Raw genomic sequence first — 25,272 nt, forward strand, 5'->3', positions numbered from 1 at the left:
ACAGGGTTCGATTGGCCAAATCTGGCTTCAAAACAATTTTATAATAATTATCGAGCCTTGAAAATAATTTAAAATAATATTTTAAAGCTCGAAACTATTTTCCGGAATTTTTAAATCATTTTTAAATAATTAAATCCAATTAAATAATTAATTAAAATCAATTAATATTTAATTAAATTAATTAATCAATTAATTTTCGAATTAATTGACTAATTAATCAATTAAAAATTAACTGAAATTAATTAAATAATTAATTCAGATTTATTTTTGAATTAAAAATAATTTTTGGAATTAAAATAATAATTTTTGGAGTTAAAATAATAATTTTTGGAATTAAAATAATCATTTTCGGATTTTTTAGAAATTAAAAACAATTTTTAAAATAATTTATAAAAAGAAATCCGAATTTTAAAAGAATTCAAAACAGGAATCCAGAATTTGTAAAATTTTGGAAATTTCAGGTACTCACTTGCAAAAACGCCAAAAACAACTTTGATTTAGGAATAATTTGAATCAAACCCGGGTTTTTAATAAAAAGAAATGGGTCAGGAACCGGGTCGCCGGGTCGGGATGAACCGCCGGACGAACCCAGAATCCGGTGACCCTTTCCGGATTCCGGTGACTTTAATCGGGGTTCAAAACAACTTTGTTTGATTTGTTCTTCGATGCAAAATCATTCTAAACACCTCCAGAAACCTAACCATTCAACAATCTATCAACAACAATCATTCAATCAGATTTTCGACCAAAAGCCGGCCAAAACGCGAAGAACTCCGACGAGAACTTCAAAAGACAACTCCGAACTTCAAAACGCGAAGAATCCCCCAAATCGAATTGAAAACATTCAAACAATATAAACCCTAATTCCTTCAATCAGAGAATCAAACCTAAAATTAAACATGTTATTGAACTCCAAATCAAGAGTATAATATACCAAAATGATCAGGAAAACAAGCTATACAACATACAATCATCAAATCATTCAAACAATCATCCGTACAAAAATTCATAATTTAATACCAAGAAATTCGAATATAAATAATTAAATAGGAAATCACCTGATGTTTCTGGGTTGAAATTGATGGAAGATTTGGATTCTAGATTTCAGTAGCTTCGTTTTGAGTATATGTACGCCAAAATCGGATATCGATAACGCCTCCGAATTTGTGTTTGATTACGAAGAACAAAATAGAATTATAATATTTCCCTGTAAAAACTCTGTAAATACTGTTTGCAAATGATTTCTGGTACAAAATAAAATACGGTAGAGGTTATTTATAATTATGAAAAATTAGTATCCCGTTGGATCATTCCGGATATAGAACGGTACGTTTATTTATAAAAACTGATCCAAACGGTACCGGTTTTCGAGATAATTATCCAAATCAATACAATTTGTACTGCGGTCTTGGTCTCAGCGCCTGGTTACACGTATTACGAGGTGATAATTGTGATAGTTTAATAAAAAGCTCCCGTTTATCGAAAATACGAGTTTTATTGATTTACCGAAACGAATATTGTATCGAAAATGTTGCGCCGGGACCCGCGCAGGACAAACCGTAGGCCGGATCGAAAAAGTCGAAACATGGAAAATACTCGGAATATTGCAATTAGGTTAGGAACGAGTTCTCGGAAGAGTTTCGGGTTTCAAAAACGTAACAACGGATGATGTCAGTTGGTTCCCGTTTTTATAAAATAGGTTTGAAATACCCGAAAAAAGATTTTATAAAATTCATATGATTCCTATAAATTCATAAATCAACATAAAAATAATTAGGAAGATATGACAATTATCTATATTTTATTTTGGATATATAAAAATTTAAATACTCAATTAATAATATTTTTAAACATCCAAACACATTTAACACTTAACAAATAATTCACAGAATAGATACTGAACACATATAATAATTATTTAATAGCAAATATAATTACATGATTTATCCCGGATATTACATCTCCCCCCCCCCTTAAAAGGATTCTGTCCTCAGAATCTCCGAAGAAATAAATGAGGGTACTTTTCTCTCATATCTTTTTCTATCTCCCAGGTTGACTCTTCAACCTTTGGGTTTTCCACAATACTCTTACTAATTTTATCACTTTATTTCTCAATACCTTATCTCTTTCCTCTAGAATCTCTATCGGATTCTCTACATATGACAAATCTTCCTGAAGCTCTATCGGCTCATATTCTATTACATGCCTGAAGTCTGAATTATACTTCTTAAGCATTGATACGTGAAAAACATTGTGAATGTGCTCCATGTGCGGAGGTAACGTCAATTCGTAAGCTACTTTGCCAGCATGCTTTAGAATCTCAAAAGGTCCGACATATCTTGGGCTCAGCTTTCCTTTCTTTCCAAATCTCGCTAATTCCGTTCATGGTGATAGTTTCAGTAATACCAAGCTTCCTTCTTCAAATTCCATATCTTTCCTTGACTAATCTGCATATTTCCTTTGACGATCTTGTGCTGTTATCACTCTTTTCTGGATAATGGTAACAGCTTCCTTTGTCTGCTGTACTAATTTAAGTCCAAGTATTTTGTGTTCACCTACTTCATCTCAATACACTAAAGATCTACATTTGCGTCCATAAAGGGCTTCGTAGGGTGGCATCCCAATTCTAGCGTGATAACTGTTGTTGTAAGCAAATTCTACCAGAGGTAAATGTTTGTTCCAACTTCCTTTGAAATCAATAGCACAACCACGTAACATGTCTTCGATTATCTGGATCGTTCATTCACTCTGGCCGTCCGCCTGTGGATGGTAAGCCGTACTCATATTCAGTTCCGTTTCCAAACATTCTTGAAAACTCTTTCAAAATCTTAAATGAAATCATGGATCTCAATCGAATATGATGGGCACAGGAATTCCATGACGGACTACGATTTCTTTTTTAAGTACATATGAATTAACTTGTCGAGCAAAACTCTTCCATTTATAGATAAAAAATGAGCTGACTTGGTAAATCTATCCACTATAAGCCAAATGGCATCATGATTAGCTTTTGTGCTTGGTAACCCAACTATAAAATCCATGGCGATATGCTCCCACTTCCACTCTAGAACGTTCAATGGCTGCAGCAATCCACTTGATCTATGATGTTCTACTTTAACACTTTTGACATATATAACATCTGCTAATTCATTCCGCAATTTCCCTCTTCATATCTGGCCACCAATAATTTTCCTTTAATCTCTATACATCTTGGTACTCTCTGAATGGATTGAATACTTTAAATTATGAGCTTTCTGTAAAATTTCATTCTTCAACTCCGTCACTGGCGGAATCCAAATTCTAGAAGAAAACCTAAGAATACCTTGATCGTCCTTTTTGCGTGCATAATTCTTCATCTACTAAACGATTTATATCCTGATCTACTACCTCTTCCTGACACTTCTTTATCTTTTCTAACAATTTCGACTGAAAAGTCATACTTATACATTTTTACTCATTTTGGATCATGAACCCTGTCTTCCAATTCCAACTTCTAGAATTCCATAGATAATTCTTCTGGTACAGTCTCTAAGTTCATTCTCTCTCCTTCTTACTCGTCTCTTGCCACTACATTTGCTTTTCCTCAGGAGTTCATACTTCAAACTCTTATGGTCCTTATATATCTCACATCTTTCTCTATACTTATAATATTTCCCAATCTTTCAAAACGAATATTATTGTTGCTTTTAATTCCCAGTTATGAGTAGGGTACTTCTGTTCATAAGGTTTCGGTTGTCTTGATGCATATGCAATAACTTTATTATTTTGCGTCAACACACATCCTATTCCCTTGCGAGAAGTATCACTATAAACTACCAAATCTCCCAGATACTTTCAAAGTGATAAAATAGGTGTTGTAACCATTCTTTCATTTAACTCGGCAAAACTTTCTTCACCCTTCTCCATTTCATATAACCTTCTTACTTTTCCTGGTTAGCTTCATCCAAAATATTGCAACTTTCAAGAAATCTTGCACAAATTTCTGATAGTAACTAGCCCATGATAAAACTTCTTACTTTTGTTGGTGCTTCTGGTCTTTCTTCATTCATACTATCTTTAAATTTTTCTGCTGAATCCCCTTTTTGTCTCCTCCTTACTGAGTCTCTATACTAAGAATTATACTTCCTGCCATTAAAGTTTTCACCTGGTAAACTTTTTATACCGCTTCTTTCTTCTTTGATTCCTCAGTTATCATTGTATAGGTTGCATGGTTCTTCTTAAGTAACACAAGTACATCTTATCCAGATTCCTCCTTCAAGATTCTACTCATCAAATTTAAATATCACTGGTATATCAGTTCATCCAACTAACATTTCTAGAATTTTATAACAACAGTACTGAGTTCTGAAAATTATCTTTGATATGTTCCTAAGTTCAATATTCACTTGGTAATATACTCAGTCTTAAATCAATCTTATAAAAATGCCTTGCTTCGTTCATTTAATTAAACAAATCATTGGTTCGAGGTAACAGATATCCCCTCTTGATAGTAAACTTGTTGAGCTTTCGCTAACACATAATTTCACACTTCCATCTTTCTTATTAAGACATTGTGCTGGTGCACTTTAGGGGGTATGCTAGGTCCAGTTGCTTTTTCTTCTAATTATATCTAGTGCCATTCTGTGCGGGGCTTTGGACACTAGCTTCATTTCAGATGTTAAATCAATCATAAACGTATTTTCTTTATCTAAAGGAAATATTGGTAACTCGTCTGAAAACATATCTTGAGACTGTAAAATCTTCAAGTTCGGTTTGCTCCTGACTCTTATTTATAATCGCCATAGCACTTATATTTTGGTCACTGTAATCTTAAATTATTCCTAACAAGTTCTTTACCTTCCTTTGTCCTTTAAACTTTTTTATGTTCTCATTTGGCGTCTTCAGAACTATCTTCCATCACGACGGTCTACCTGGGCATCACACTTGAATAGTTAATCCACTACTTAGAATAATGTCAAATCCTTATCTCAAATGATATCAATTCTTCACAACTTATTGCCAGAAATATCGATTCCGCCATTAGTACTTACTTATTCAATAACTGCACGTTCTTAACTTGCTAGTCCTTTAGTCATAAACTTATTGATTCGACAAGATAATTCATCTTATCAATAAAACCTTGATAGATATACGATCAAGTTGCTCCCACATCTTTCAATACTTTAACGCATAAGGTATCCACAATAATCTTCCACGCCATCACATCCATATTTTAAATAACATATTTCTCAGGAAAATCACAAATTCTCGTTCTTGGAGACGTATCCCTTATTGAAGTAGATTCCCTTGACTGTTAATGCATCCCTGGCTGGGGCCAGTGATTTTTAATTCTCACCATATGCCCTTGTTTCTTTTCCATGCATGAGAGGTAGATGAGACTTTGCCCGCTGGGTGTATAATACGTTGAATTTTGTTTGAAAAGCTCTCGCAAGGAACAACGGTACAACGAAACAACTAGAATGATTCATAATTTTAATAAACTTAGAGTTGAAGAGAAAGAAGAAGTAATGATTTGAATATGTATGAGACAACCACATTGGTACTTAAGATGGCCAGTCTTTCATACCGTATGGCATACAGCACATAATTAGGTGGCGTCCCACCCGACTCTTCGTTATTCCGACAAAGTGTCTCATCATAACACTGTTTGTCCCAATCAGAAAGCAAAACTTGAGGGGAACAATTAAATTTGAAAGGAATGCAAAATCCTCCATTTTGATATCATCATAAAGAATTTATTAAGAAAAGGAGTTCATACATTTTTAGGAATTAAAAAGGAATATACGCTGTAATGTTGAGGACAAGAATGATACCATTGGTCACCATCCACATTTCACTAGTATTCATCTTTCGAGTTTGATCGATCATATCCCAATTGTATCATATAACAACTTTAAAAGTATGCTAATATGCCTTCACAACTAAGCATTATGGTAGATTCTTACTTGTTAAGTCTCGCGTTTGTAACGTCACACCTACACGTATAATACTTTAACAATTCGATCATAATGGCGTTCTTATCAGATAACCTTGAGTTTCCTCTTTTTAATTTGGAATAACCATAAATCATTCAACATAGCGATCTTATTATTAATAATATTCTTCTTTTAGAAAAATCTGGAAATCTTCCCCATCTTTTTCAGTCATGCTCAGGCTTCCGTTAAATCAATGAATTCTTTGAACTCTGATAATCCCAGTAATTAGATGAATAGTTACTCCGTACGCTGGTTCTGTTGTTAATCTTATTAAACAGTACTTGCACCTTGCTGTTAAGAATAATTAACTTCTTCATAATCGCAGGTTACCTCGTTCTCCGAATTAACAATAATGAGTCTGAAACAGCATCCTTCCAGGTAATTCGGGTCAAGACACTCAAGTGGTAACTTGACAACCAAGGTTTAAAACTTATTTTATTCAAAAAGGCTTTTAGAAATTTTGTGAGGAAAAATCTTTTTTGAAAACCTGTTAAAAATTTTGAAAATTTAAAAAAAAAAATCACACCCCCGGTTGTCCTTACTGTATGAGTTGGTTGTTGTCCTTCTTATGACCAGATACCAAGTTAAAGAAATGATCACTCAAAGATCCATTCACTTCCATTTATCTCCTCTCCTTCATTGGGTCTATTACTTTCCTTAATTAATGAAAACTTTCGCTGTCATTGCACGTTATCTTATTCGTAGCCTCACATTAAGGCTCCCATACTGGTAGTACTCCTGTTAACCACTTTGTAATTATTAAGTGGAACAGACTATCCAATAGTCAACAAGTCAGCTAATGTCACATCAGCTTGTTAAAATATATATCACATCATTACAACATCATTTTCTAATTTCAAGAAATCTTTAGATCCCTAATCTCCTCTAACTCTCTCTCTCTCTTCAACACTTATCTACTCAATTGCACAAGCTAGTCATGAGTGGCCTAATTACTAATAACTTCTTATAACCTGATAACAGCCATCCTCCGGAACACTTGAATCTTCTTTCTAAACTCCTTCTCACCTTAATTTGTATCTCAATACTCACCATTTACTGCAGTTCCCGAATCCATCCTCATAAATACAATTGTTTCATAGAACAGATTTTATACTGGGGTGTAGAACAGGGTGTAGGGTAAATTGAAAGGACACACTCACAATCGATGTCTAGTAAAACAAGAATAAACAGATAGAAGTTTCTTAAATAGGTCGTCTCATATCAAGAGATGATAGAATAGCATTAAATAACTTGGAGAGGTGCAACTGTCATAATAGAAGGTAATACCATTAATGCTGATGAAGGAACAAGGCGCAAATCGAATCTGGGAGAAGATGACGATCCTTAAACGGAAAGCTCCAAACGATCAGTTGATGCAAAGAAATCAGGATCTGCCATTATCGTTTCCTGGATATCACGTCGCTAGTCAAGAATCCCGAATCGCAACACAAACCGTTCTGGAGACCTACTATACAGTCGCACTCAACCTCACGATGACCTATCTTTCTATTTCCTATTCCTAATCCTAACCCTCTACCCAATCCTGACAATCTAGGCTTGTTTCAGTGACTTATAACATGTAGCTCTGATACCAATCTGTGGCGCCCTCCAAACCTGGGTCAGAAGTTTGGGGTCCATAACATATATACAATATATAAACATGTATATAAAATATTTTTTACAATGACCCTGCTGTACATAATCACGGATCGCAACAGGTTAAAGTATGAAAACAAACCATAGCCTTAACTTTTATTACAACGTACCAAATCCCAACTAATTTAACTTACAACTGATAATGAAATTATTCTTACAATCTTATTATCTCACTACCATATGAGGCTTCTGCTAGCTCGATCCAACTCGAACTGAAATCCTAGCTCGCACTCTCGACTGAAGAACTTCACTATCATCCATATCCTTCTTAACTGTAAAATATATAAAAAGATTCGCAAAAGTGAGCTAACTAGCTCAGCAAGTCATAATAGCAATAACTGAGGTTAAACAACGATTAAACGAGATGATTCAAAGGAATCAAATTTCTTGTGAGACAACTAATAGAATTGGATATTCATTTTTAAGTTTTTAAAACCAAGGTTAGGCTGCTGATTAGTCACGCACTAACCCCAAGCAAAGCACACAGCATTGCTCTAACTACTGGATCCAAGGCACACATTGGCCTAACTTGACCATCGATATGGTCTGACCACGAATCTGGTCCACACAAAGAAAACTATCCAATTCTAAAGCAGTTCAATATGATAAATAATAGAATTCAATAAAACCAGATCATAATCAATAACAATAAAACATTTGTATAAGAGCATGGTAAAAATTCATGGTTACCGAAAGGGTATGTCAAAGTACATAAAAGAAGTGGTCTCCAGCCGGTAGGATAATCGGGTATTAGATGAATAGTGTTTTTACAAGGTTTTAGTACTTTGATATCACAAGGTATGGTTGAGTATAAAAGTTTCTATATATTTATATAATTTTGTTCCAGTGTTTGGTATAGGATGGTTATATATTTGCAGAGTAGTATCGTATTTGTGTGGTTTAATATCTGGTAAATCAACAAGAAATGGTTCACAAAGAATAAGGCTTGCGGCTCAAAGATCAAATGATGTGGCTTAGGTTCAAGGCTAAAGGATTCAAAGTGCTTACAGTATAAAACAGAGCTATTTTGGATATTAACAGTATGTCACAAGAGAATTTAAAAATATTTGCTTTATATCTCGAGAAAGGTTTAGAAATGCTTGACTTATCATAATCGATTTCAACTTCACTTGTACTTGTCTAATGACTCCATTCAACAATCACTCGTCTGCTTTTCTTATGCCTCGCTTCTATCCTCAGATTACTTGCTGTATTTTCTACATGTCAATTCTATTTTCTGATCACCTGCTTCCCTTTCTTACGCCTTTCTTACTCTGCTAGGCATTATAAATATCTATCAATATTTAACTCATACGATTCTATTCGACATACACTTCTATCTACCCTTCATTTCACCCAAATCCGATTAACGGATCGAAAATTATGCTATAAACAAGTAATTATCGAATATATAGACCGACAATCAACCAACAAGTCACATATAACACATAACACGTCAAATAATCAATGGTATATCATTTATAAAGAAGTCTCGGGTCATAAACAGGCTTTTGGGTATTCAAAATGATTTTTAAAACATTTTTCGGAATTAAAACGGGTCGTTGGATCAATTTGCGGAGTAATAAACAGGGTTCGATTGGATAAATCTGGCTTCAAAACAATTTTATAATAATTATCGAGCCTTGAAAATAATTTAAAATAATATTTTAAAGCTCGAAACTATTTTCCGGAATTTTTAAATCATTTTTAAATAATTAAATCCAATTAAATAATTAATTAAAATCAATTAATATTTAATTAAATTAATTAATCAATTAATTTTCGAATTAATTGACTAATTAATCAATTAAAAATTAACTGAAATTAATTAAATAATTAATTCAGATTTATTTTTGAATTAAAAATAATTTTTGGAATTAAAATAATAATTTTTTGAATTAAAATAATCATTTTCAGATTTTTTTTGAAATTAAAAACAATTTTTAAAATAATTTATAAAAAAAATCCGAATTTTAAAAGAATTCAAAACAAGAATCCAGAATTTGTACAATTCTAGAAACTTCAGGTACTAACTTGCAAAAACGCCAAAAACAACTTTGATTTAGGAATAATTTGAATTAAAAACAGGTTTTTAATAAAAAGAAATGGGTCAGGAACCGGGTCGCCGGATCGGGATGAACCGCCGGACGAACCCAGAATCCGGTGACCCTTTCCGGATTTCGGTGACCTTAATCGGGGTTCAAAACAACCTTGTTTGATCTGTTCTTCGATGCAAAATCATTCTAAACACCTCCAGAAACCTAACCATTCAACAATCTATCAACAACAATCATTCAATCAGATTTTCGACCAAAAGCCGGCCAAAACGCGAAGAACTCCGACAAGAATTTCAAAAGACAACTCCGAGCTTATCAGGAATCGTTTGTGACATATGAATATATGATTCGATTGCAAATTTGATAAGGAACACGATGCACCCATCAAGATCGACTGAAAACCCCTAACAAAGATTCCCCAAAATCGAATTGAAAACATTCAAACAATATAAACCCTAATTCCTTCAATCAGAGAATCAAACCTAAAATTAAACATGTTATTGAACTCCAAATCAAGAGTATAATATACCAAAATGATCAGGAAAATAAGCTCTACAACATACAATCATCAAATCATTCAAACAATCATCCGTATAAAAATTCATAATTTAACTACCAAGAAATTTGAATATAAATAATTAAATAGGAAATCACCTGATATTTCTGGGTTGAAATTGATGGAAGATTTGGATTCTAGATTTCAGTAGCTTCGTTTTGAGTATATGTACGCCAAAATCGGATATCGATAACGCCTCTGAATTTGTGTTTAATTACGAAGAACAAAATAGAATTATAGTATGTATCCCGTTGAATCATTCCGGATATAGAACGGTACGTTTATTTATAAAAACTGATCCAAACGGTACCGGTTTTCGAGATAATTATTTAAATCAGTACAATTTGTACTACGGTCTTGGTCTCAGTGCCTGGTTACATGTATTACGAGGTGATAATTGTGATAGTTTAATAAAAAGCTCCCGTTTATCGAAAATACGAGTTTTATTGATTTACCGAAACGAATATTGTATCGAAAATGTTGCGCCGGGACCCGTGCAGGACAAACCGTACACCGGATCGAAAAAGTCGAAACATGGAAAATGCTCGTAATATTGCAATTAGGTTAGGAAGGAGTTCTCGGAAGAGTTTCGGGTTCCAAAAACGTAACGGATGACGTCGGTTGGTTCCCGTTTTTATAAACTAGGTTTTAAATACCCGGAAAAAGATTTTATAAAATTCATATGATTCCTATAAATTCATAAATCAACATAAAAGTAATTAGTAAGATATGACAATTATCTATAATTTATTTTGGACATATAAAAATTAAAATATTCAATTAATAATATTTTTAAACATCCAAACACATTTAACACTTAACAAGTAATTCACAGAATAGATACTGAACACATATAATAATTATTTAATAGCAAAAATAATTACACGATATATCCCGGATATTACAATAACTAATGTTTATTTAGCTTGTAGACATCAATTTTCTAGAAAATTAATTGATGTTTATGGTCATCTTAGACATTATCATGTACAGATATCCAAGAAACTTATAAACATTAGTTTTTTTATAAAAACTGATTTTTATTTTTCTGAGACATAACTTTTGCCGACATCAGATTTTATTCTCCTCGATATTTCCCAATGATTTTAGAACTGGTCGATATATTTAAAGTTATTAGATGCATATCCATCTGAACACCCACCCGATATGTACCAAAATTTTGACATTTATATGAATAATATTGAGTGCTCAGGAATTGAGGTTAGGTTTCTTCATAGGTGACTACAACGCCTCCCAGCTTTTGCATGCAATCCAAATAAGGAAGACAAAAGGAAAAGGATGCAAGAAGCAAGAGCTCAAAAAGGAAATATTAAGGCCATTTAAAGGCAGATAAAAGAACCTTTGAAAAGTCCTAATAAAGAAATTGTAGGTCTAGGGACATAAGATATTGGATATATTTGAGATGTCATGTCTAATATATTTCATGTTTAGTTTTCAGATATTAACTGACAGGAAATATCAGTTCTTACTGGAATCAGTACTTACTGGATATCAGGACTTAAGGATATCAGGACTTAGATTATCAGAAGATAATATCAGAAGATGGATATCAGAACTTAAGTACTGGAGGACTAACAGTTAAGGAAGGAAGCTGATTTACAGGTCGAGACTAATACAAGAAGAAGATATGCATGGAAAGAGTTAGAGGACTACAAGAATTATATAAGATATCTGATTGATACATTTTAGGAGACAGAATTATATTCCATATCAATTAAAAGTTATCTTGTAACTGTGTGTCTATATAAACACAGATATAGGTTTACACTATATGTGCTACGATCATCGAGAAGATCATACATTGTAACCTAGCAGCTCTCGTGATATTTTTTCATCACTGAGAGAGAACAGTTCCATTATAACAGAGTTTATTATATCGAATACATTTGTTTTCTGTTACTTATGTTTTAAATCGATTTGATTGTGTTCTATACTGTATTCAACCCCCTTCTACAGTATTGTGTGACCTAACAAGTGGTATCAGAGCCTATCTGTTAACACACATACAGTAAAGATCCAAAACAATCATGTCTGAAGAAGCAGAAAATCAACCAAGCCCGCCAAAACTGAAGAAACTCCAAAGACTCAAACCCACAGTCGATATGAGACTATCAGGGTTCCTATGCTGAGACCTTCTGAGTATCCCATATGGAAAGTGAAGATGGCTATGTTTCCGGAAGCTACAGATCCAGAATCCCTTGACAGAATTTATGAAGGACCGCATAAGCCAACCAAGCTCTCTGTTGTAGTTGCAGATCAGCCAGCAAAGACCATACCAAAGGAGAAAAGTGAATACACAGCTGAAGATATCTCATCTATTGCCAAGGATGCAAAGGTAAGGCATTTGCTGCATAGTACCATTGATAATGTCATGTCAAATAGGGTAATTCAATGCAAGACTGCAAAGGAGATATGGGATGCTTTGGAGACAAGGTGTCAGGGAACTGATGCAATCAAGAAAAACAGGAGGACAATACTCACTCAAGAATATGAGCACTTTGACTCAAAAAGTGATGAGTCATTAACTGACTTATATGACATATTTGTCAAACTCTTGAATGATCTGTCACTGGTGGACAAGGAATATGACATTGAAGATTCAAATCTAAAATTCTTTTTAGCTCTTCCTGAAAGTTGGGATTTGAAAGCTACTATTATAAGAGACAACTATGCTCTTGATGAAACTACTCTTGATGAAATTTATGGAATGCTCAAGACTTATGAACTTGAGATGGATCAAAGAAGCAAGAGACATGGGAGAAATTCAAGGACAGTTGCTCTTAATGCTGAGGAGGAATACCCCAAAGTGGCTGTCTTAAAGAAAGGAAAAGGAAAGGCTCTCATCATAAAGTCTGATTCAGAATCATCAAGTTCTGATGATGATGATTCAGAAACTGAAAGTCTACCTGAAGTAGATGTTAATGAAGAGATGATGAAGCTGTGTGCTCTTATGGTGAAGGGTATCACAAAGATAGCCTACAGAAAATTCAGAAGGGGAAAGAAGTTTTCCAGGAAAGGTATAAGTTCTGATAAGAAGGGCTTCAGAAAATCTGAAGGCAAAGGAGGAAAGTCTGACAGAGGAGATTACTCAAATGTCAGATACTACAATTGTGGTAGGAAAGGCCACATATCTCCTGACTGCAAGAAAGGAAAGAGTGACAAAGGTAAGGCTCTTATCACAAAGAAGAAAAACTGGAGAGACACCTCAAATTCTGAAGATGAGGAGAACTATGCCTTGATGGCAAATGCTGATAGCAGTTCTGATGCTGCTGAGTTAAAGGTACCTCAAACAACTTATGACTTTCATACTGATGATATTACTGAGTTGAGATTATATCTTAAAACCATGTTTATTAGCTATAGAAATCAAACTTTAACATGTGAAAGATTAACTTCTGAAAATCTTGCTTTTAAAAAGAGGAATGATTATTTAGAAAAAGAGTTAGTTATGTTCCATCAAACTCAGAAGGATAGAGATGATGTTTTCTATGTTAGAGATGAAGTGCTAAAAATGAATAAATCTCTAAAAACTGAGTTAGAAAAGGAGAGAGAGATTATCAGGACTTGGACTAACTCTGGCAGAACAACTCAGGATATACTAAGTAGTGGGAACTGGGAAGAGGGCTTAGGTTATGGAGATGAGAAAAGTGAAAAAGGAACTGAACAAGTTAAGCCAATTATTGTTAAATAGACTACTAAGCCAAAGGTAAATCCTATTAAATTTGTAGCTAAAACTGTAAAGTCTGATTCTGAAAAGATGAAAGATACATTGAGACAGAAGTGATAGCATAGTCAACTTCTGACAAATTAGAAGAGGATAAACCAACTGAAGTTAACATAGGCTTAATGACTAAGAAGCAGCTTAAACATAAGCTGAAAGAGATTACCAGTGTAAACAAGGTAAAGGTAAAATAGGAATGGAAAGGAAGGTGTGAATAAAAGCAACAATTATATGCCTGTTCCTAATGCTCCTAGAAAGAAATGCTATAACTGTGGAAACTCTAACCATCTGGCTTCTTTTTGCAGGAAGAATAAGAATGTAAACTCCTTACCTTCTAAGTCAGGAGTTAAGAGTCAGTCTGTTAGGTTTAAGCCACAAAATCCTTGTTTTCATTGTGGTAGTATATGGCATTCCATTTATACTTGTAAGGAATATCATAGTTTGTACTATGATTATTATCAGATAAAACCTTCTTTGAAGAAAGTTGCTTTAATTCCTTCTAGTGTAAAGTATGATGCAAAGTCTGATATTGTTAATACTGATAAGAAAAATGTTAGCATAAACTCTGATGTTAAATCCGCTGTAAATGTTAACAAACTTAAAAAGGCCAAAGGATCCAAGCAAGTCTGGGTCCTTAAAACTAACCATTAGTGGTCTTTGTTATTGCAGGGCAACAGGAAGAACATCCTAGTTATGGATAGTGGATGTTTAGGACATATGACTGGAAATAAAGCCCTGCTATCAGATTTTTTAGAGAAAGCTGGCCCGGGAGTTTCTTATGGAGATGGCAACATTGGAAAAACTATGGGATATGGCAAGATCAATCTTGGGAATGTCATCATTGAATCAGTAGCTCTTGTCTCAGGACTTAAACACAATCTGTTGAGTATAAGTCAAATCTGTGACAAAGGTTATCATGTGGATTTCTTTGAAGAACACTGTGAAGTTATAATAATTCTACAGGCAAAGTGATTCTGAAAGGTTACAGGCATGGTAACATTTATGAAGCCAGACTTTCAACAAGTACTGATGCTTCTACAATCTGTCTGTTGAGTAGAGCATCAATTGAAGAAAGCTGGTATTGGCACAAGAAACTCTCTCATTTAAATTTCAACAATATAAATGAACTTGTAAAGAAAGATCTTGTGGGAGGATTGCCAAAAACAGTATTTGCTCCTGATGGCCTTTGTGATTCATGTCAGAAGGCAAAACAAAGAAAATCTTCTTTCAAGAGCAAAACTGAGTCATCAATTCTTGAGCCTTGTCACCTACTGCATGTTGATCTATTTGGTCCAGTCAATATCATGTCTATTATAAATAAGAAGTATGTTATGGTTATAGTGGATGAGTTCACAAGATACACTTGGGTGTATTTCTTGCACAAGAAGACTGAAACAGCATCTACTCTAACTGATCATGTCAAACAGTTGGATAAATTGATCAAAGATTCTTTTAAAATAATAAGGAGTGATAATGGCACTGATTTCAAGAATTCAATCATGGAAGAGTTCTGCAAAGATCATGGAATCAAACAGGAATTTTTTGCACCTGGAACTCCTCAGCAAAATGGAGTTGTAGAAAGAAAGAACAGGACTCTCATTGAAGCTACACGAACAATGCTTGATGAAACAAAGCTACCAACCTATTTTTTGGGCTGAAGCTGTGCAGACTGCTTGTTTTACACAAAATGCTACACTCATAAACAAGCATGGAAAAACACCATCTGAGATGGTGAAGAAAAAGAAGCCAAATCTGAAATACTTTCATGTATTTGGTTGCAAGTGTTTTGTTCTTAAGACTCATCCTGAACAGCTGTCAAAATTTGATCTAAAAGCTGATGAAGGAATTTTTTTTAGATATCCACTTTTCATAAAAGCCTTCAGAGTGTACAATTTAAGAATAAGAGTTGTCATGAAATCTATCAATATCTCTTTTGATGATCATGATTAGCTGAGATTTGAGAATGAAGATTTAAATTCTGATCCTGTAAGTTCTGATGGATTAAGTTCTGATGTCATTGAATCTGTGGTAACAACTCCAAAGGAAAATGCACCTGTCCAGGGGGAGCAAGCTGAAGAACATACCACATCTCAAGACTCTCGAGAAGCATCAGAACCTGTCACTGGCTCTTCAAGTTCTGATTCGTCTAGTTCTGATGAGCCAAATTCTGATAATTCTGGAAGCTCTGATTCTTCAACTTCTGAAAAATCAAATTCAAATTCTGAAGTCTCAGAGAGCATAACTATGGGGGGAGCATCAGAAAATGCTGATGGAGACAACATGGATCATGGGGGAGGATCCAGTTCTAGAGATTAACTTCCATCTGCAAGGAAGTGGACTAAAGCACACACACCTGATTTAATCATTGGAGATTATGAAGCATGTGTTAGAACTAGAACTGCGACTTCAAATGAATGTCTCTATCATTCCTTTCTATCTCAGACTAAACCAAAGAAAGTGGAAGAAGCTCTTCAAGATGCTGATTGGGTGCAAGCAATGCAGGAAGAGTTAAATGAATTTGAAAGAAATAAAGTCTGGACCCTAGTGCCAAGACCAAAGAACATATCAGTTGTTGGTACAAAATGGGTCTTCATAAACAAAACTGACAGTGATGGCATAATTACAAGGAATAAAGCAAGACCGGTTGCTAAAGGCTACTCTCAACAGGGGGGTATTGATTATGATGAAACATATTCACCAGTTGCTAGATCCTAAATTTCCCAATCATGTCTACAGGCTTGACAAAGCACTTTATGGCCTTAAGCAAGCTCCAAGAGCATGGTATGAGACATTAGCTCAATTCCTTCTGGAAAGTGGATTTCACAGAGGCACAAGTGACAAGACTTTATTCTACCTCAACCATGGAAAGGACTTACTTTTGGTACAGATATATGTTGATGATATCATATTTGGATCTACTAATTCCAAACTGTGTGAGAAGTTTGCAAAGATAATGCAGTCAAGATATCAAATGAGTATGATGGGAGAACTCAACTATTTTCTAGGCCTTCGAGTCAAGCAAACTGAAGAAGGCACTTTTATCTGTTAATCCAAGTATACCAGAAATTTACTGAAGAAATTTGAAATGCAAGAGTGTTCAACTGCATCCACTCCCATGGCCACTGCAACCAAGTTAGATAAGGTTACTGGTAAATCAGTAGATATTACTAACTATAGAGGTATGATTGGCTCATTACTCTATCTAACTGTAAGTAGACCTGATATCATGTATGCTACATGTCTTTGTGTAAGATTTCCGGCTGATCCAAGAGAACCTCACTTATTAGCTGTGAAAATAATTTTCAAGTACCTTAAGGGTACAGCTGATCTAGGATTGTGGTATCCTAGGGAATCGGATTTTAAGCTAATTGGTTACTCAGATGCAGATTTTGCAGGATGCAAAATAGATAGGAAAAGCACTAGTGGAAGCTGCCAATTTCTTGGAGGCAGATTGGTTTCTTGGTTTAGAAAGAAACAAAAGTCAATTTCCACATCAATTGCAGAAGCAGAATATATTGCTGCAGGAAGCTGTTGTGCACAGATTCTTTGGATGAAGAATCAGTTACTGGATTATGGGTTAGAATTTTCTAAAATCCCTATTTACTGTGATAATCAAAGTGCTATTGCTATGACAGGTAATCCAGTTCAACACTCAATGACAAAGCATATCAGCATTAGGTACCATTTCATAAGGGAACATGTGGATGAAGGTACAGTGGAATTGCATTTTATTCCAACAGATCAACAGCTAGCAGATATCTTCACAAAACCACTATGTGAAGCTACTTTTATAAGATTGGTAAATGAACTTGAAATGGTTTCAGGTTCTTTCTCTAAATCTGCTTAGTTTTTGTTCTCATGCATCAGACTTTATGATCAGTGTTTACAGATTGTATTATCTATATGTAAACTGTGGTTAATTTGAAAATTCATTAAATGCTGATTGTTATCTGATGTGGATTTATATACTATGATAAGTGTTTTGAATGTTATGTGACTATTCAATCCAATGAGGATAACTGTGCTAGATGCTGACCTAGTAGTCTTTAACATACTAGAAATCCCATATTTAAATTAGTTGTTTATGTGGAAACTCATTAACACAAGCAGATTCTGATATTGAGCTTAGTCAAGTTTACTTTGTGCATCTTATTACTAAGTCACAAACTAGATTCTTATTTCTTATCTGTCAAATTCTGATGTCAGTAAATCTTAAGAATGAACTAAGTGTTGATAAGCCTCACTTATCAAAAGAAAAGAAAAGAAAAGAATAAAAGTCAGGTACTCCTTTGAGATCTAGAGTAAAAATGTGGAAGGGAAGACCCAAGTGCATTGCTGGTATTAAGTAATATGCAATAGAAAAGCAAAAAAATTTCTTAGTGACTTTTCACACTCTATGATTACTAGAGAAATACTCTGATAACAGCATAAATTCTGATAAGCAAGCGTGACTCACTTATACTGAGAAGCCACTGTAAAAAGGAATTTCAAAAGATGCATAAAATGAGCACAAACAGTTGAGGTGGACTCTTGCATAAATTTTTTCTATAGTAGACATCATGACTGATGACAGATTTTAAGCATTTTTCTTAGTTATGCCTTATTTCTAAGATGTATTGAAGTTTATCAGACTTTAATCTTTATCTGATATTTTGCTGAATGCACACACTTTCACTACATATGAATGATGAAAATTACTGTGGTGATTAAGTTGTTTTTGACAAATAGTTAAGTATTATTTGCATAAATTCTGAGGACAAGTTCTAATGGAAATTATGATGATTAAACTCTGAAGAAAATAAGTCAGTATTTGTATGAAGAATCACAGAAAAAGATATTCACTTTTTGAGTACAGAAGCCATGTTCTGATGACTGTTAAAATCTGATATAAGTTAAGTTCTAATATTAAATCCTGATGGAATCCTTGATGCTTAAGTGGCATTTTTCTTTACTTGACTTATTTGTGATACTATCTGGAACTGTCATAGTTAAATCAGAATAATTTGGGTGAGATAAAAACAGTCATAATCATTATGGGTTAGTGGTTATCTTGTATGTCCTGAAAAACTGCTTGTGCACGGTAATTATTGCTTATTTTACGTGCCCATTAACTCCTGCTCTAACCATTTATTGATTGTTCACATGGTGCCAGTTGTAAAGTGTATCCCATGCTTCAAAAATATAACTGTTAAGTGAAGAGAGTATAAATATGGGAGTTAAAAGATTTTCTAATCTTTTACTTACTTTTTTATTCTTAATCTCTTTTACTTTCTCTCTCTGTCTAATATTCTCTGAAGTGTTTTCTTTCAGGACTTTTAACAAATACTTTGCAAACACACTCTTTCTCATTTAATTTTTTACAGAGATAGCACCAAAAGACATAATTTTCATTGCAGCTAAGTTTGTTTCTAACAATTACTCCGCCATTCTTAGCAAGGCTGAAGCTCCATCGGAACTTCACTTCATTCAGGATTTTCTCGCTAATTCTGATATTGAGTACGCTCTGACCCAACCTGATGCAGTCTCTGGAACTCAAGTGCTGGAGTTCTGGAGAAGTGGAGTATATGATGATGGTGGTGCTCAAGGGACCCCAAGTATAATCTTTACAACAGGGGAGGATGAGCATGCCGTAACTTTGGCTACAGTACGCCAAGCACTGCAGCTGCCTGAAAATAAAGCCTATACAACTGTTGAGGAGCCTATTCTTCAAAATATGATGGCCAGTTTGGAGTATGAAAGGACATCGGCAAAGCTGGGTCAATTGAAGAGACCTTACATAAGGAGGGAATGGAGTTTCTTCTTTGACTGCATCACCAAGGCTTTTGCAAACAAATGTTCTAACTTCGATGCAATCCCCATATTCAGTCAACAAATTGGGTATGCTCTCATTAATCAAACTGATTTTGATTATGCAAGTGATGTCTTAGGTTTCATTGGGGATAGGATGACAGAAGATAGAAATACTGTTTATTTTTCTAGATCATGTCAGCTTATTTATAGTTTTTGTTGTGATGATAAGCCCCAATCAGCTAGTGAATTAATTCCATCATTCAGACTAGCTAAAAGAGCTTTTAATGACTTATTATCTACTGATAATAAGAATGATGTATTAAGACCCCTCCGAGTTCCTTTATCTGTCAAACAAGCCTTAATAACCTATGATCCAGTTAAATACACTGCATTATATCCTGATGTCTAACAATCAAAACCTCAAGCATAAGCACCTACCACCTCTACACAAACACCTCGGACTTCTCAACCATCAGCACCAACAACCAGACCTTCATCTTCCAAACCTTCTAAGAGGACAAAGTCTGTTCCTCAACCTCCACAAAAGAGAAGGAAGATGATTCTCAGAGATGAGTCTGAGAGTGAAGAGGAAACAATTGAAGCACGAGTTCATGCATTTGAACCTGTGATAATTGAAGCTGAGAATGTTACTTCTCAGAAAGAGAAAGCAGCTCAAAGTTCTGATACTTTGAAAAAGAAATCTGTAAATTCTGATGATGTTGAAGCAACTCCTTCATTGGCAAGGAGATTAAAGAAAATGAAGGCTAATAGGTATTTGGATAAGGCTATATCAGAAGATACTGAAGAAGCTGAGGAAGGGGATCAGGAATCTCTGATCTCACAGGAACTAATTATCATTGAAGCCCTTCCAGCTCAAGCCAAAGACACTGCTAATGACACAGTTGTTACCCTCATGTATCTCCTATTAAAGCTAAAGATGATGCTAAAGAACAAACTGACAATTCTGAAATAGATATTCATAATTTGAATATTCCTGAAGTTCTTTATCCGGAAGCTCCATCTACATCAAAGACACCAGCTCTGGAGATAAATTCTGCTGATCAGAATTTAGATGATGTTATTCCTGAATCTCCAATTGCTTCACACACTGTTGAGCTATCATAACAGAATGAGTCTTCCTCAAGTTCTGATGACAGTGTTTCTGTTGAGACTCCAGTACCTACTCTGGGCAAGGAAGAATTGGTGAAGAAATTTGTTGAAAAGGAAGCACCTATTCCTTGGGAGGATACTCACAAAGGTGTTGAGTGGACTAAGAAGTGGAATGAATCAGATTTATTCCATGTTCTAAAGTTCTGATAGAGCATATTGTAAAAGCTGATGAGTTGCTCACAAATGCTGATTTCAAGACACAACTCAAGATCACAACTCTGTCAACAAAACATCTTCAAGGTCTACATACTTCTACTCATGAAAAGGTTGTTACACTCAGAGAAAAAGTTGATAAGCTAGATCTACAGATCAAGCTTGACAAGAACAGGTATATCAGACCTATTTCTGAAAAAGTTGAAGCCATTGAGAAAACTCAAGAGGAGCAACAGGCACAAATTACTGAGGTTCTGGCTAATCAAGCTTCTCAAAAAGCTCAATTGGATGAAATCCAAGCTTCAGTTGAACTTTTTCTTTCTCTTTTACTTCCTGATGATGCCAAAAAAGGGGGAGAAGGTAGTTAAGTCCAAATGCTCACCTACTCAAGAACTAAAGAAAAAGGATGATAAAGGTGATGACCAGGGAAACTGTGAAAAGAGCAGAGGTCAAAGAAAAGTTCAAGAAAAATCTTCTATTCAGAACAAGTCAAGTTCTGATGCTGTGAATGCTCAAAGACTGAAGTCAAGTGGTGATAAGCAAAGTCTGATATCAAGTTCTGATATTCTGATTCAGTTAGAATCTGAAGACTCTCAGAAGTTTTTGCAAACTCTGAAGTTAAAGTGGAAGCAGACTACTGTTTATTATAAAGATCCTAAAATCCAGACACTTGATGAGGAGATAGCAAGAAGATTATTTCTGAAACACAATCCAGGAATGGATTTATTAACTCTCAAGGAGGAAGAAGCTAGATTTGCTGCTGAAAAGACAAATCCTAAGTCTAAAGCTTCTGATGCAAAGAAACCTCCAAGGCCTAAGGAAAAAGGCATTGTGATCAAGGAAAAGTTAAATTCTGAAACTTCGAAGTTCAAGACTAGATCACATACTGAGAGTGATCCCAAAGACAAAGGGAAAGGAAAAGTTGATGAACCAACCAAGTCACTGGACTTGAAAACATCTCAAGATCTGATGATGAAACTGTTCAAATTCTGAAAAGAATAAAGATAAATGAAGATTCTAAAACAACCTCTGACACTACTCAAGTTGTTGTTCAGAATAAAGGACAGGAAGGTACAGAAGAAACAGCACATTCTGATCAAGCTATCAAGACATCAACTACTGACCAATGCTCAAGTTGATTTGGATAAAATGACAATTGCTGATAAGAAGAAGCTGTTATGGAAGAAAGCTACTCCAGTTGAACCAAAATCCAATCTCATGATTAATCAAATTGCTACATTTGGGTTGAAATCCAAGCTACCTAGAGATAGAGCTGGATTAGGTTCTGACGAAGAGAAGATTCAAACAGGAGTAGAGGTTACTCTAAGAGATCCTTTCATGTTGACAGACAAACCATATGACCAAATCAAACAAAGGCACCTTGATAAGGTGTTGTCTGCTCAAATTGTGATAGATGATCATGACAAAGAGAATCTAAAAGAGAAATTGATCGTATTTCTCAATGATGGAAGGATTTATAGATTAGCTGATACTAATGTATTAAAGAAGTCTATCAGAGAACTTTAACATATTCACTATCTTCTAGAAGTAAAATCTGATGTTACAAGAAGATGGTCTGAATACATTTTGAAGGTTATAAGAGATCTATTCAGAATCTCCTGTACAAAGACTTCTCATTACAGTCCAATTATTTCTGAAGGTGATGGAAGAGAAATTCATATGCTGAAGAATTCTACTAAGGTGGAAGTTATTCTGAAAGAAGATGCTTATGTTTTAATGAAAAATCTTCACATCATAAGGTTATCAGACTTGGTGATGAACTTGAAAGAACATCCATTCAATCTCTCAGAATAGCCATTTATCAAATTGGTGATAGTAAAGAAGAAGAACTGATGCAAGTCAAAGCACAGTTAGCTGAAGTTCTGAAGAAAGCTGAAGATAATCTGATAAATAATTTTGTTAAGAATCATTATGGATTCAGATTGATTTAGTGATATTGGAAAAGCTGGATGTTTTTTAAGTTGTAGTTAATAGTCTTATTAAACTCTTATTGCATTTGAACTTAAATGTTTTTGACATCATCAATATATTAACTTGTATATTCTTGCATAATTTACAAGTTAGGGGAGATTTTGGATATATTTGAGGTGTCATGTCTAATATGTTTCATGTTTAGTTTTCAGATCTTAACTAACAGGAATATCAGTTCTTACTGGAATCAGTACTTACTGGAAATCAGGACTTAAGGATATCAGTACTTAGATTATCAGAAGATAGATATCAGAACTTAAGTACTGGAGTACTAACAGTTAAGGAAGGAAGCTGATTTACATGAAAGAAGATCGAGACTAATACAAGAAGAAGACATGCATGGAAAGAGTTAGAGGAACTAGAAGAATTATATGAGATATCTGATTGATATATTTTAGGAGACAGAATTATACTCCATATTAATTAGAAGTTATCTTATAACTGTATGTCTATATAAAGACAGACATAGGTTTACACTATATGTGATACGATCATCGAGGAGATCATACATTGTAACCTAGCAGTTCTCATGATATTTGTTCATCACTCAGAGAGAACAGTTCCATTGTAACAGAGTTTATTATCTCGAATACATCTGTTTTCTGTTACTTGTGTTTTAAATCGATTTGATTGTATTCAACACTGTATTCAACCCCCTTCTACAGTTTTGTGTGACCTAACATAAGAGTATAGGGAAATACGTACCTACCTATATGAAATTGTGCCATGCGGTGATTCAAATAATCTTCCATGTAAAATCGTATATCCTCTTACGCCTCTAGACAGAAATTTCTTCATTAAGACTCTTTGAAGTCTCTTGCATCTGCTTTAACCTGGCCTCAATATCTTCTTTTTGAGCTCTTGCTTCTTGGATCCTCTTTTGTTTCGCTTCCCTGTTTGGATTGCATGCAAGAGCTGAGAGTCACTGCAGTCGCCTCTAAAGAAACCCAACCTCCATACCCAAGCGCTCAATATAATCCAAATTAATCTCCCAATTTTGGTACATATACGTGGGGTGTTCAGATGGCTGCATCTCATTTCCTTGGAAAATGTCTACAAGTTCTAAAATCATTGCAGCAATAAATGTAGGATTCCTATCTCTAAGAAGGTTGCTATGGAGGATATCTTCTGTGAGCAACAGAGTTCGTGATACTTTATGACAGTGTCTTCTTTTTGCTTCATAAAAATACCAGAGATTCTTTTAAACTTCAACAAATTAAAGACGTTATGCTACCGTTGTTTCGGCGCACATTTCTTGTACAACTACTATTTGTTAGTAGAGATTTGTTATCACATATTTACAAGTTAAAGGAAGAAAACCAATAGTCAAGAGGATGTGAGGATGTGACTTTAAATTCTATCTTGTTCGGTGTCACCTTTGTAAGCTAGTTTATATGTTTATAATTTATGTCATCTTATCCTTTATGTATTTGCTATACCATGATCTGTTTGTGTAGGTTGTATTCTTTTTTGTAGGTTTCTCACGGAGAAGATTTCTTTTTAAATTCAAATAATTATTGGTGGCAAACATGGTGTATAGATTATAGGCTCATCTTCTATTAATAATATTTTAATTAATCAGGTATGTTAATTCTTCCTTTCACATAATAAATGTATATTCCAATGTTAAATTGAAAATGGAGCCTAAAAGAATAATTGGATATGGGTACACTAGTTGTGTCACGTGCATGTAGAGAAGATGCTTTAACTTGCAACTTGTGGTAACACATCTGGAAACAAATAATACGAGCACAACAAATGTGGCCCAACTAAACTTTTTAATTTCTTGAGCTTTTTATGATGTTTTGATGAAGTTTATAGAAAGCATTGTAATCGAGAATTACGAGTTTTGTATCATCCAGAATATGTACTTTTATTAAAATTTTCTCAGAGATTGGAATTCTGCATTTATTTTCCTCAATGATTTCAGAACTGGTTGATATTTCTGGAGCTATTAGATGCATATCTATATGAACACCCCAAGCGACATGTACCAAAATTGAACATTAAGTTGTATAATTTCGAGCGCTTAGGCATTGAGGTTAGATTTCTTCATAGGTGACTACGACTCCTCTGCTTTGCATGCAATCTAAACGGGGAAGAAGAAAGAACAAGGATGCAAAAAGCAAGATCTCAAAAAGGAAATACTAAGATCGTGTTACAGCGGATGCAAGAAACTTT

The sequence above is a fragment of the Apium graveolens genome, chromosome 9, assembly GCF_009905375.1.
Source record: "Apium graveolens cultivar Ventura chromosome 9, ASM990537v1, whole genome shotgun sequence".
Classification (NCBI taxonomy): domain Eukaryota; kingdom Viridiplantae; phylum Streptophyta; class Magnoliopsida; order Apiales; family Apiaceae; genus Apium; species Apium graveolens.